General features: G+C 47.6%; 1 long non-coding RNA gene across 1 annotated transcript in view; it reads right to left on the reverse strand.

The window, feature by feature from the left end:
• LOC309372968 overlaps positions 1-12,625 on the reverse strand; it is a 156,899-nt gene that overhangs the window by 59,626 nt on the left and 84,648 nt on the right. The gene's annotated exons all lie outside the window — the stretch shown is intronic.

Below are 12,625 nucleotides of genomic sequence, written 5' to 3' on the forward strand. Positions count from 1 at the left end.
TAAGACATCTCCCACTTTTCCTGCCTCGGGCTTCCGCGTCGCACCAGTTTTCAGGGACTCTGAACACTCAGGGATGTAATGACGAGGGTGTCTCTGAGCATGTGTGGAGAGCGCTCTGCGACTATTCTCTGCGACTATTGCTGGAGGATTTTCAGGCAAAATCCAGAGTTCTCTTTTCACGTTGCCTCCAGAGTCAGACTGTCACTGTTTCGTGTGGAAGGGATTGAGGTACGTATGCAAAATTTACTTTAGTGCAATTAAAGTAGATGAAAAGGGTTCTTCTACCACACCTCTTCCTTGCTTGATTGCATAAAAGAAATGGATGATTTGGAGCATATCGGTAGCAATCCCAATTTATCGTCTTGCACTTTTATTTTTATTTTTTTAAATAATATTTATTAACAGTTTAAAGATTACAAAAAGAAGAAAAAGAATTAAACAAAACAATACGATACATTACAAAAACAAAAACATTACATAAAACATTGAATTAACAAGTCAAACAAAACAATTAAAAACACATCCAATAATTTCAATATCTTATCTTTCATTTACTTGTTTCAGCGACCTCCTCATCTTGCACTTTTAAAGGATATTAAAGGTAAAGGTAAAGGGATCCATTCATGACCGACTCTGGGGTTGCAGCGCTCATCTCGTTTTATTGGCCGAGGGAGCCGGCGTACAGCTTCCGGGTCATGTGGCCAGCAGGACTAAGCTGCTTCTGGCGAACCAGAGCAGTGCATGGAAACGCCGTTTACCTTCCTGCCAGAGTCGTACCTATTTATCTACTTGCACTTTGATGTGCTTTCGTACTGCTAGGTGGGCAGGAGCAGGGACCGAGCAATGGGAGCTCACCCCGTCACAGGGATTCGAACCACCGACCTTCTGATCGCCAAGCCCTAGGCTCTGTCATTTAACCCACAGCGCCACCCACGTCCCTTAAAGGATATTGCTGGACCTCAAACCCACATCCGCATAATTGAAAGGGAAAGTTTTGGGGTCCAGAAGAGGGAGCCCTTTTTTCAGCCCTTGATTAACTTTATGAGGGCTAAGGAATTGGTACTATTTTATTCTCATTGTCTTTGGGAGAAAAGCTCTTCTTTTAAGCACCAACAAATAGCCGGCACAATGAAACTCTGATGACATCTTGTAACCCCACATAAGATTTCTGACTTATCCTTCTCATGGTTTGATAAATTATTGCCAGAATGCTAAGCAAACATTGGCCCAACTCTCTAGACAACATCTTATAACGGAAGTAGCCACTCAAGAGCTCATAAAATCCACATCGTCTTATAAATGCCTCTTACACAAACATACCCTAGAATATAACAGAACTCAGTGGGAGGCCCTGAGTATGGCTACTGGAGAAAGGAATGAGCCTAGACTTTCAGATATTGCTGCCCAAGGCCCAGCTGAGATGAAAGGGATCATTGGAACCCAGATTTCAACTGATGACTGGACGAATTACAGTGGTACCTTGGTTTACGAACTTAATCCATTCCAGAAGTCCGTTCTTAAACCAAAGCATTCTTAAACCAAGGTGTGCTTTCCCATAGGAGCAGGGGACTCAATTTACAAATGGAACGCACTCAACAGGAAGCGAAACATGTTCATATTCCAAGGCAAAGTTCACAAAGCAAAACACCTACTTCTGGGTTTGCACTGTTCTTAACCCAAGTTCATAAACTAAACTGTTCTTAAACCAAGGTACCACTGTATTATTTTACTAAATTATACAGTTCTCCATCAGTTTCTGAGCTTTGCGTAGACCGTGGAGTTTCTCTTATTTGGGATACAACATCAGTGGCGCTGTGGCCTAAACCACAGCGCCTAGGGCTTGCCGATCAGAAGGTCGGTGGTTCGAATCCCCGCGATGGGGTGAGCTCCCGTTGCTCGGTCCCTGCTCCTGCCAACCTAGCAGTTCGAAAGCACATCAAAGTGCAAGTAGATAAATAGGTACCACTCCGGCGGGAAGATAAACGGCATTTCCGTGCGCTGCTCTGGTTCACCAGAAGCGGCTTAGTCATGCTGGCCTCATGACCCAGAAGCTGTATGCTGGCTCCCTCGGCCAGTAAAGCGAGATGAGCGCCGCAACCCCAGAGTCATCTGCGACTGGACCTAATGGTCAGGGGTCCCTTTACCTTTAACTTCACAGTCGGGTTGTGACTCCACAGCAGTGAGTAGAGGAGGAATGACCACTAGGAGAAGCACAGAGAGAAGAAACGTCTTGGTGCATCTGCAGCAACACAACTGGACACTTTCTGCACCAGCTGCAACTAAACATGTCTCTCCAGTATCGGTCTCAACAGCCACAGCAGGCGGTGTAACCTTCCAACTGTTTGACTTCACCCCCAAAGGCACATCCTCCTCTATTTTTCTCCCGAGACAGACAGATGCTAACCAACAACCTCACTGATCACTGATTGGTCTGATTAAACCTAATAAGGCTCCCAAGTCAACATTTCTTGCCCCCCAGAAATATTTAAAACCTACTTCAACTGGTGGACTCCTGTCCTCGCTAAGCTGTTACACCAAGATCACTCTGACTGGCTCAGTTCCTCCAGGTTGGAAATTGTAGTACAGCGGACGCTCAGGTTGCGTACATGATCCGTGTGGGAGGCACGTTCGCAACCCGCAACACCGTGTCTGTGCAAACGCGGGTTGTGATCTGGTGCTTCTGTGCATGCGCAAAGCGCGATTTTGTGGTTCTGCACATATGCGAGCACCAAAACCCGGAAGTAACCCATTCCGGTACTTCTGGGTTCGGTGAGTTGTTCAACCCGAAAACGCACAACCTGAAGCGTCTGTAATGACTGTATATCCTATTTTTTAAAAGGATCGCAGAGGGCCCTCTTGGTAGTGGCGCCCTCCCTGTGGAACACCCTCCCACCAGATGTCAAAGAGAACAATAACTATCAGACTTTTAGAAGACATCTGAAGGCAGCCCTGTTTAGCTTTTAATGTGTGATGTATTACAGTATTTTAATATGTTTTGGAAGCCGCCCAGAGTGTCTGGGGAAGCCCAGCCAGATGGGCGGGGTATAAACAATTTATTATTATTATTATTATTATTATTATTATTATTATTATTATTATTTCATTCCCAGAACCACAGACCACTCAGGATGTTGGAGACCTCTTCTGTGTGAAGCTAGTTTTTGGAATTTCTGTTCCGCCGTTGATCGTTGCTAGACTTTGTCCCAACTACTTGGGAAAGCAGTTGAAAACCATATGAGGCTCTTTGCTGTGTTTGTTGACCTGGCATCATCATCTGACCCCCAGTCCCGCTTGAAGATAGCCACAGCCTGGGAGTTCCCATCCTACCTGGGCAAGTGGAAGGGGTCAAAGAACAGCAGCAATGTCCTGAGCTACAAAAAATAAAGTCAAAGAGTCTTAAAGACACTTTTTCCCTTCCTGCGGCAGACACACCCTCTAGAAAAACAAGCGATGATGCAAGCCGTTGCCTCGCCGGAAGGTTTTTGGGACGGGCACCATCTGTTAGAGTTGCCACGTATTGTCACCTGAAGAATAACCATCTTCCCTCCAAAGGAAAGTTTGCTCAGGGCTGCATCTGTCATCCCAGGGCGCAGTCTGAGCAAGGACCCATCAGCATGCAAGCCTTGGCTTATTAAGAGACCACCTCTGTAAAGACATCACGCGGCTTTCCCTCTCCAGCTGTGAAGTGGTTCCTGGTTGGTGTCGTGGTTAGAGTGCTCGACTGGGACCTGGGTTCAAATCCCCCCTCCACAAACTTGGGCCAGCCAGTCCCCATTGCTCCAAGCCTGGCCCACCTCGCAGGATTGGGGTGAGGATAAAATGAGAGGGAGGGGAAGAATAAAGTATGCTTCCTTGAGCTCCTTGGAGAACAAGCTGGGTAGGAATTTACCGTATTTTTCACTCTATAGGACGCACTTTTCCCCCTCCAAAAATGAAGGGGAAATGTGTGTGCGTCCTATGGAGCGAATGCAAGCTTTTGCTGAAGGCTAGAGAGCGAGAGGGGTCATTGCGCACCGACCCCTCTCGCTCTCCAAGCTTCAGGCAGCTATCCGCAAGCCTTCTGAGCACGGCGGGAGTTCCCACCGGGCTCCGAAGGCTTGCAGATAGCAGTCTATTCTGGGGGCTGGGGTTGGGGGAAGCTCGGGGCTGGGTGCGGAGGAAGCCCCGCAAGCTCCGGGAGCGACGACGAGGTTGCGCGCAATCTTGCCGCCGCTCCTGGACCTGTTCTGGGGGCTGGGATCGGGGGAAGCTCAGGCTTCCCCCGCCCCAGCCCTGTGGCTAAAAACAAAGCCAAGAGGCTAAAAATGCTGCCAAAGCCGCGCGCAGCCTCTGTGAGAGCTGTGAGAGCCAGTGTGGTGTAGTGGTTAAGAGCGGTAGTCTCGTAATCTGGGGAACCGGGTTCGCGTCTCCGCTGCTCCACCTGCAGCTGCTGGGTGACCTTGGGCCAGTCACACTTCTCTGAAGTCTCTCAGCCCCACTCACCTCACAGAGTGTTTGTTGTGGGGGAGGAAGGGAAAGGAGAATGTGAGCCGCTTTGAGACTCCTTAAAGGGAGTGAAAGGCGGGATATCAAATCCAAACTCTTCTTCTTCTCCTGGCTGGAGAGGTTGTGCGTGGCTAAAGAGGAAGCCAAGACAACCAGCGGGATGGATCCCACTCACTGTCTTGGCTTCTTTGCTGTTTGGGGCTGGGGGGGAGGGAAATAATTTTTTTTCTTTATTCCCCCCCCCAAAAAAAAACTAGATGCGCCCTATGGTCCGTATGCGCCATATGGAGCGAAAAATACGGTAAATAATAAGGTAATGACCCGAAAGAGAGACATGGGCTTCTGAAAAGGAAGGCAAGTTGGGGCAAATGAAGATGGCATCATCTCAACCTCAGAGGGAACTGGGGTGCCAACATCCGAGGGTATTATGTAGGTGTCCTGGAGTGGGTTTGGGGGCTGCAGGTTTGGAGGAGGAGCACAAAGGCAGTGGGGAAGCCTGTTAGGTGGGTGATACCCTGTATTTTGCGGCACAGACCACCCACCCTCTGATTTCACTATCTGCTGGGGTATAGGAAGAATTAAAGGAGGGGCAGATGTTTGCTGAGTGGCTGGTGTGTGTTTCTTTTAGGGTGATGTATATATTTAGAGGGGACACGGGTGGCGCTGTGGGTTAAACCACTGAGCCTAGGGCTTGCCGATTAGAAGGTTGGTGGTTTGAATCCCCGCGACGGGGTGAGCTCCCGTTGCTCGGTCCCTGCTCCTGCCAACCTATCAGTTCAAAAGCACCTCAAAGTGCAAGTAGATAAATAGGTACCACTCTGGCGGGAAGGTAAGCGCTGTTTCTGTGCGCTGCTCTGGTTTCGCCAGAAGCGGCTTAGTCATGCTGGCCACATGACCTGAAAGCTGTACACTGGCTCCCTCGGCCAGTAAAGCGAGATGAGCGCTGCAACCCCAGAGTCGGTCACGGCTGGACTTAACGGTCAGGGTTCGCTTTACCTTTACCTTGATGGGACTTGTAGTCCCAAACATCTGGAGGGCCGGAGTTTGCCTATGCCTGGTCTAAACCTCTTTTAAGGCTACCCAACTTGGTGGTCTTCCTTGCCTCCTGTGGGAGGGATTCCATGGTTTAACTATGTGCTGAGTGAAGAAGGACCTCCTTTTATGTGTGTTGGCTATGGGGCAACACAGAGTTCTGGATTTGTTAAGTGTTGTGGGCTGCGTATGAACTTTTGAAAAGTATGCAACAACATTGCCCTGAGCTCCACTCAAAATGCGCCAAGAAGATGGATATAAGTTGGCCAACTTCAATGTTCTGCCCAGGAGAATTTTTCATAACAAAAGCTGAGCTCTGAGGATTCCTTAAGGGAGCTTGTGGATTACTGTGGCCGCAGCCCTGCTCCTTTAAATCACGGGGATTTAAGCTGTCATGAAACCCCAGCCTGCTCCTAGGACTTGTGAGTGGCTCTGAAGCTTAAACAGGACAGGCAGACTTGCTGGAGGTCTTTTGCAGAAAAGGGATGGGAATTGAGCAGCAGGAACATAAGAACATAAGAACAGCCTTTTGGATCAGGCCACTAGCTTGATCTATAATAATAATAATAATAATAATAATAATAATAATAATAATAATAATAATTTATACCCTGCCCATCTGGCTGGGTTTCCCCAGCCACTCTGGGCAGCTTCCAACGCAATATTAAAATACAATAATACATCAAACATTAAAAGCTTCCCTAAACAGGGCTGCTTTCAGATGCTGTCTAAAAGTCTGGTAGTTGTTTTTCTCTTTTACATCTGCTGGGAAGGCTTTCCACAGGGTGGGTGCCACCACCGAGAAGGTCCTCTGTCTGGTTCCCTGTAACTTGGCTTCACGCAGGGAGGGCCAGATGGCACTCGGAGCTGGACCTCAGTGTCCAGGTAGAGCGATGGGTGTGGAGACGCTCCTTCAGGTATACAGGACCAAGGCCGTTTAGGGCTTTAAAGGTCAGCACCAACATTTTGAATTGTGCTCGGAAACGTACTGAGAGCCAGTGTAGGTCTTTCAAGACCGGTGTTATGTGGTCTCGGTGGCTGCTTCCAGGCACCAGTCTGGCTGCCGCATTCTGGATTAGTTGTAGTTTCCGGGTTACGTAGCACAGATTTAAACTATGGAACTCCCTGTCACAGGAACTGCAGGAATGGGGAACACTCCTGTGTCCTTGTGACCCATGTAGAGAGCATTGCAGTAGTCCAAGCGGGAGATAACCAGAGCATGCACCACTCTGGCGAGACAGAGAGTGGGCAGGGAGGGTCTCATCCTGGGTACCAGATGGAGCTGGTAGACAGCTGCCCTGGACACAGAATTAACCTGTGCCTCCATGAACAGCTGTGAATTCAAAATGACTCCCAGGCTGCGCACCTGGTCCTTCGGGGGCACAGTTACCCTATTCAGGGCCAGGGAATCCTCCACACCCGCCCACCTCCTGTCCCCCAAGAACAGTACTTCTGTCTTGTCAGGATTCAACCTCATTCTGTTAGCCGCCATCCATCCTCCAACCACCTCCAGCATCTTGTCCAGCATCCTGTTCTCACAGTGGCCAACCAGATGCCACTATTGGGAAACCAGCAAGCAGGATCTGACCACAGGAGTGCTCCCAATTCCTGCAGTTCCTGTGGCAGGGAGTTCCATAGTTTAAATCTGCGCTACACGAAGAAGAACTTTCTTTCATCTGTCCTGAAACTTATATTATTCTGCTCCATTCTCCGGCCACTTTCTTTTTAATTTTTATAAACTTCTATTGTCTCGCCTCTTACTCATCTTTTCTCTAAATGGAAAAATCCCAAAGGCTGAAACTTTCCCCCTTAGGAGAGTCACTCTGTCTCCTTGATCATAGGGCCTGTAGCACATATATAAATTGCTACTCTAATCTCCAAGGTCCAGCCTTCATAATCTGGGGGAACGGACTTTCCCATGCCCTATTCATTGCTTGAAAATTCCCTCCCCACAGCTGGTTGGGGTTTTTTTTTGCCCGGGTGCCCCATGACTCATCCAGAGACACGGCAGACCCCTCCTCCAGGGGCAATTAATTCTGTGGCACCAAATGCACTGAATGACCCCGACACGCCCGATGCGAAGAGCGCCAGAACTGCCCACTTCCAGCGGAGGCTAATTGTTTGAAGGTCAGGAGAGAGTGAATCACACAGATGCAGTTTGTGCTCAGGAGAAATGGGATATTTATTTCTTGTTTTGCTGCCTCGTGGGCACACTGGCCATTATCCCAGGGGCATGGAGTGCGAGAATGTGACTGATCTAACCGTTTTAAGCCGGGAGAGTTAAATTAAGATGGGTCAAAGCCCAGAGTTAAGAGCACAGTAGGAAATGATTGTGGTGGGATGTGGACCAGGGATTTCCTGACTCACAAATTTAGCATCTTACAGCCGTGGGGCTGGTGCTGCTACTGAAATAATTCAATGAACCCAACCCAGAGGTGGAGATAGAGGCAGTCACAGTGGGAGTAGCAATGAATGACTTGAGTTAATCATATCCCAAACAGAATCGGGAAGCTGCTTGGAGAGCAGAGAATAGGATGAGGTTGAATCCTGACAAGACAGAAGTATTGTTTTAGGGGGACAGGGGCAGGCAGGTGTGGAAGACTCCCTGGTCCTGAATGGGGTAACTGTGCCCCTGAAGGACCAGGTGCGCAGCCTGGGAGTCATTTTGGACTCACAGCTGTCCATGGAGGTGCAGGTTAATTCTTTATCCAGGGCGGCTGTCTACCAGCTCCATCTGGTACGCAGGATGAGACCCTATCTGCCCGCAGACTGTCTCGCCAGAGTGGTACATGCTCTGGTTATCTCCCGCTTGGACTACTGCAATGCGCTCTACGTGGGGCCTCCTTTGAAGGTGACCCAGAAACTGCAACTAATCCAGAATGCAGCAGCTAGACTGGTGACTGGGAGCGGCCGCTGAGACCACATAACACCGGTCCTGAAAGACCTACAATGGCTCTCAGTATGTTTCTGGGCACAATTCAAAGTGTTGGTGCTGACCTTGAAAGCCCTAAATGGCCTCGGTCCAGTATACCTGAAGGAGCGTCTCCACCCCCATCTTTCTGCCCGGACACTGAGGTCCAGCTCCGAGGGCCTTCTGGCGGTTCGCTCACTAAAGTTACAGGGAACCAGACAGAGGGCCTTCTCGGTGGTGGCGCCTGCCCTGTGGAACGCCCTCCCATCAGATGTCAAAGAAATAATCAACTATCTGACGTTTAGAAGACATCTGAAGGCAGCCCTGTTTAGGGAAGTTTTTAATGACTGATGTTTTAATGTATTTTAAATCTTTTGTTGGAAGCCGCCCAGACTGGATGGGGAAATGCTGCCAGATGGGCAGGGTAAAAATAATAAATTGTTGTTGTTGTTGTTACAGTATTATTAGTATGGGAGTACGCTTGCTGTGACAAAAAAAATTTAATTAAAATCTCTTACTTCACAGAGATTATCCCATGAAGCATGTAGAATCTACTGTGACAAAATTGGCCGAAAGTCCATAACATACATACATGACCTAATTAGTCCACATCCTGTTCTCACAGTGGCCAACTAGATGCCTCTATTGGGAAACTAGCAAGCAGGATCCGACCACAGGAGCGCTCTCCACTCCTGCAGTTGAACTGAAATACAATTAAGAAGTATATTAATAGTGAAATACTGTATATAGAAATGAGCAAACCAGTGATATTTGAGGGAGCAGGCTAGCAGGCGGGATCCATGACTTACATCACAGGAGCCTACACAACACAAAACACCGTTGCTGTAGGTAGGTTTTATTCTATTTGTTTTTTATCTTATATTTTGGAAATTTACACCCAGTTTGTTTTTTCCTTTAATTTTTTTGGGGCCCCCAAGAGAGCAGGGCCCTAAGCTATGGCTTGTTTAGCTTATACATAAATCCGGCAGTGGTTAGGAAATGCTTTTTGAACACCTGAAAAGTGTAGTTTAGCAATTACAAAAATCCTGGGTTGGCTCAAGGCTTGTCATTTCCCTCATCTGTCAAATGCTGCCACTATGGGGTGAAATCATTAATATTTCTGTAATATCCAGCAAAATAGCTAAGGCAGTGGTTACCAATTCACTAAGTATACTGAAGACCCCCTGTTTTTCAAAAGTCAAGACATGGACCCCCTACTTTGGAAAATTCTGGTATCTCTAATGAAGTTTTTTTTAAAAAAAAATGTGAATCTATGTATGATGTATGGAGGGACGGTCTTGAGCTCCAGGGGCAGGGAATTTAAAATGTCTATATAAGGGCCGGCACACCTTGGTTCTGGGTTCCTCCTCCCTCCTGCGTGTGGTGAGCAAGGATCCTGTTGCAACAGATCAATAGAGAACAGGCTTACTAGCTGCTTTGCTTCTCAATATTCTCTGGTTGGCCTCTGCTATTTTCTCCTACCAATAGGGAACCTACGTAAGGATTCTATATGGGCTCTTGGATACCCCATAAGGGGAAAAATGGCAATTTTTTGTTTATAAGAGACGCATGGGCCAAATAGGGGGAGGCCTGGAGGGCCTCATCAGGCTCAAGCGTGTCAGGAATAGAGAACCACAGAGTCCCGTGAGCACAGCAAGCCACCGGGTGCATCTAATAAAATCCTCAGCATTGCTTCCCAGGTAAACAGGGATCATAGAATTGTAGAGTTGGAAGGGACCACTAGAGCCATAGGGATGCGGGTGGCGCTGTGGTCTAATCCACTGAGCCTCTTGGGCTTGCCGATCAGAAGGTCGGCAGTTCAAATCCCCGCGACGGGGTGAGCTCCCGTTGCTCTGTCCCAGCTCCTGCCAACCTAGCAGTTCAAAAGCATGCCAGTGCAAGTAGATAAATACGTACCACTGCAGAGGGAAGGTAAACGACGTTTCCGTGCGCTCTGGTTTCCGTCACAGTGTCCCGTTATGCCAGAAGCGGTTTAGTCTTGCTGGCCACACAACCCAGAAAGCTGTCTGTGGACAAACGCCGGCTCCCTTGGCCTGTAAGTGAGATGAATGCCACGACCCCATAGTCACCTTTGACTGGACTTAACCGTCCAAGGGTCCTTTACCTTTACCTTACTAGAGTCATCTAGTCCAACCCCCTGAAATGTAGGAATCTTTCACCCAATGTGGGGCTAGAACCCACAACTCTTGAGATTAAGCCTCGTGCTCTAGAATAATAGAATCATAGAATAGAATCATAGAGTTGGAAGAGACCACAAGGGCCATCGAGTCCAACCCCCTGCCAAGCAGGAAACACCATCAGAGCACTCCTGACATATGGTTGTCAAGCCTCTGCTTAAAGACCTCCAAAGAAGGAGACTCTACCTCACTCCTTGGCAGCAAATTCCACTGTCAAACAGCTCTTACTGTCAGGAAGTTCTTCCTAATGTTTAGGTGGAATCTTCTTTCTTGTAGTTTGGATCCATTGCTCCGTCTCCGCTTCTCTGGAGCAGCAGAAAACAACCTTTCTCCCTCCTCTATGTGACATCCTTTTATATATTTGAACATGGCTATCATATCCCCCCTTAACCTCCTCTTCTCCAGGCTAAACATGCCCAGCTCCCTTAGCTGTTCCTCATAAGGCATCGTTTCCAGGCCTTTGACCATTTTGGTTGCCCTCCTCTGGACACGTTCCAGTTTGTCAGTGTCCTTCTTGAACTCTGGTGCCCAGAACTGGACACACTACTCCAGGTGAGGTCTGACCAGAGCAGAATACAGTGGCACTATTACTTCCCTTGATCTAGATGCTGTACTCCTATTGATGCAGCCCAGAATTGGTTTGAATCCCTGCGACCATCTGAGCTTTCAGTCTACCACAGAGCGTTACTTGCTTTCTCACTCTTGTTTATTCTTTCTCCCCCCTTTTTTTAAATTAAAGATTTTCTTGATTTACAAAAGTGTGTGCAATGTCTCTCTTGTATTTTTCCCCCCATGTAACATTTTTACAAATCAGTTTCATTTGTTGAGACATTAGGAAGAAAAGGGGGAAAGAGGTGGGAGGTGGGAAAGAAGGGTTTGGGTGGGGTGGCGATGTTTCTATTTTACAGTGGTACCTCAGGTTACATACGCTTCAGGTTACAGACTCCGCTAGCCCAGAAATATTACCTCAGGTTAAGAACTTTGCTTCAGGATGAGAACAGAAATCGTGCTCCGGCGGCGCAGCAGCAGCGGGAGGCCCCATTAGCTAAAGTGGTGCTTCAGGTTAAGAACGGACCTCCGGAATGAATTAAGTTCTTAACCCAAGGTACCACTGTACTTACTATATGTAGGGTTTGGTGTCAGCGTTGCTTGTGCACGTTCTTTGCTGTTCAGTTGTGTTCCTTTGGTGGTGAGAGAGGTTGGGGTTGGCCTAGGGTGTGGTTGTTCTTTCTTTCTTTCTTTCTTTCTTTCTTTCTTTCTTTCTTTCTTTCTTTCTTTCTTTCTTTCTTTCTTTCTTTCTTTCTTTCTTTCTTTCTTTCTTTCTTTCTTTCTTTCTTTCTTTCTCTCTCTCTCTCTCTCTCTCTCTCTCTCTCTCTCTCTCTCTCTCTCTCTCCCTCTCCCTCTCCCTCTCCCTCTCCCTCTCCCTCCCTCTCTCCCCCCCTCTTTCCTTTCCTTTCCTCCCTCTCCCCCCCCTCTCTCTGTAACCTGTGATATTTTTTCCACACTTCCACACTTTCCTTTTTCTGAAAACACTGTTAATTTTAGAGAGAAGAAAATCAAACTGCACTTCACAAACCACTCAAGTGATTTCGGTGGAACTGAAATGGATGGTCTTGCGGCTTGCTAACATTACTCCCATGACATTTTAAAACAGGAAATGCTGTTGCCACCAGAAGAGCAATCAAAGTCTGCCCAGTGATTACTTAGTTGTCGAGTTTATTGCTTTGTTGTTCCTATTTATTGTACTTGTTATCTTTCTGCTGGAAACTTTGCTTTTTTTTTTAAAAAAAAAGGTGGCAATAGCAGGAGTGGAGGCTGACTCTGTCCCTACCTCATTTCTTCACTCTGAATTGCCCCCGAACAAAGTGGCTTTTGTCCCCAAACAATCCCAAATAAATGTTTGCCTGCATTTAAGAAGGGGGACTGATGTGTGCTAAAATAAATGAGCAAAATTCTGCATCGGGAAAAGCTGAATTCTGCAACCAGTTATGAATTCCGC

This window comes from Podarcis melisellensis (genome assembly GCF_964234715.1).
Source record: "Podarcis melisellensis genome assembly, chromosome: 1".
Classification (NCBI taxonomy): Eukaryota; Metazoa; Chordata; class Lepidosauria; order Squamata; family Lacertidae; genus Podarcis; species Podarcis melisellensis.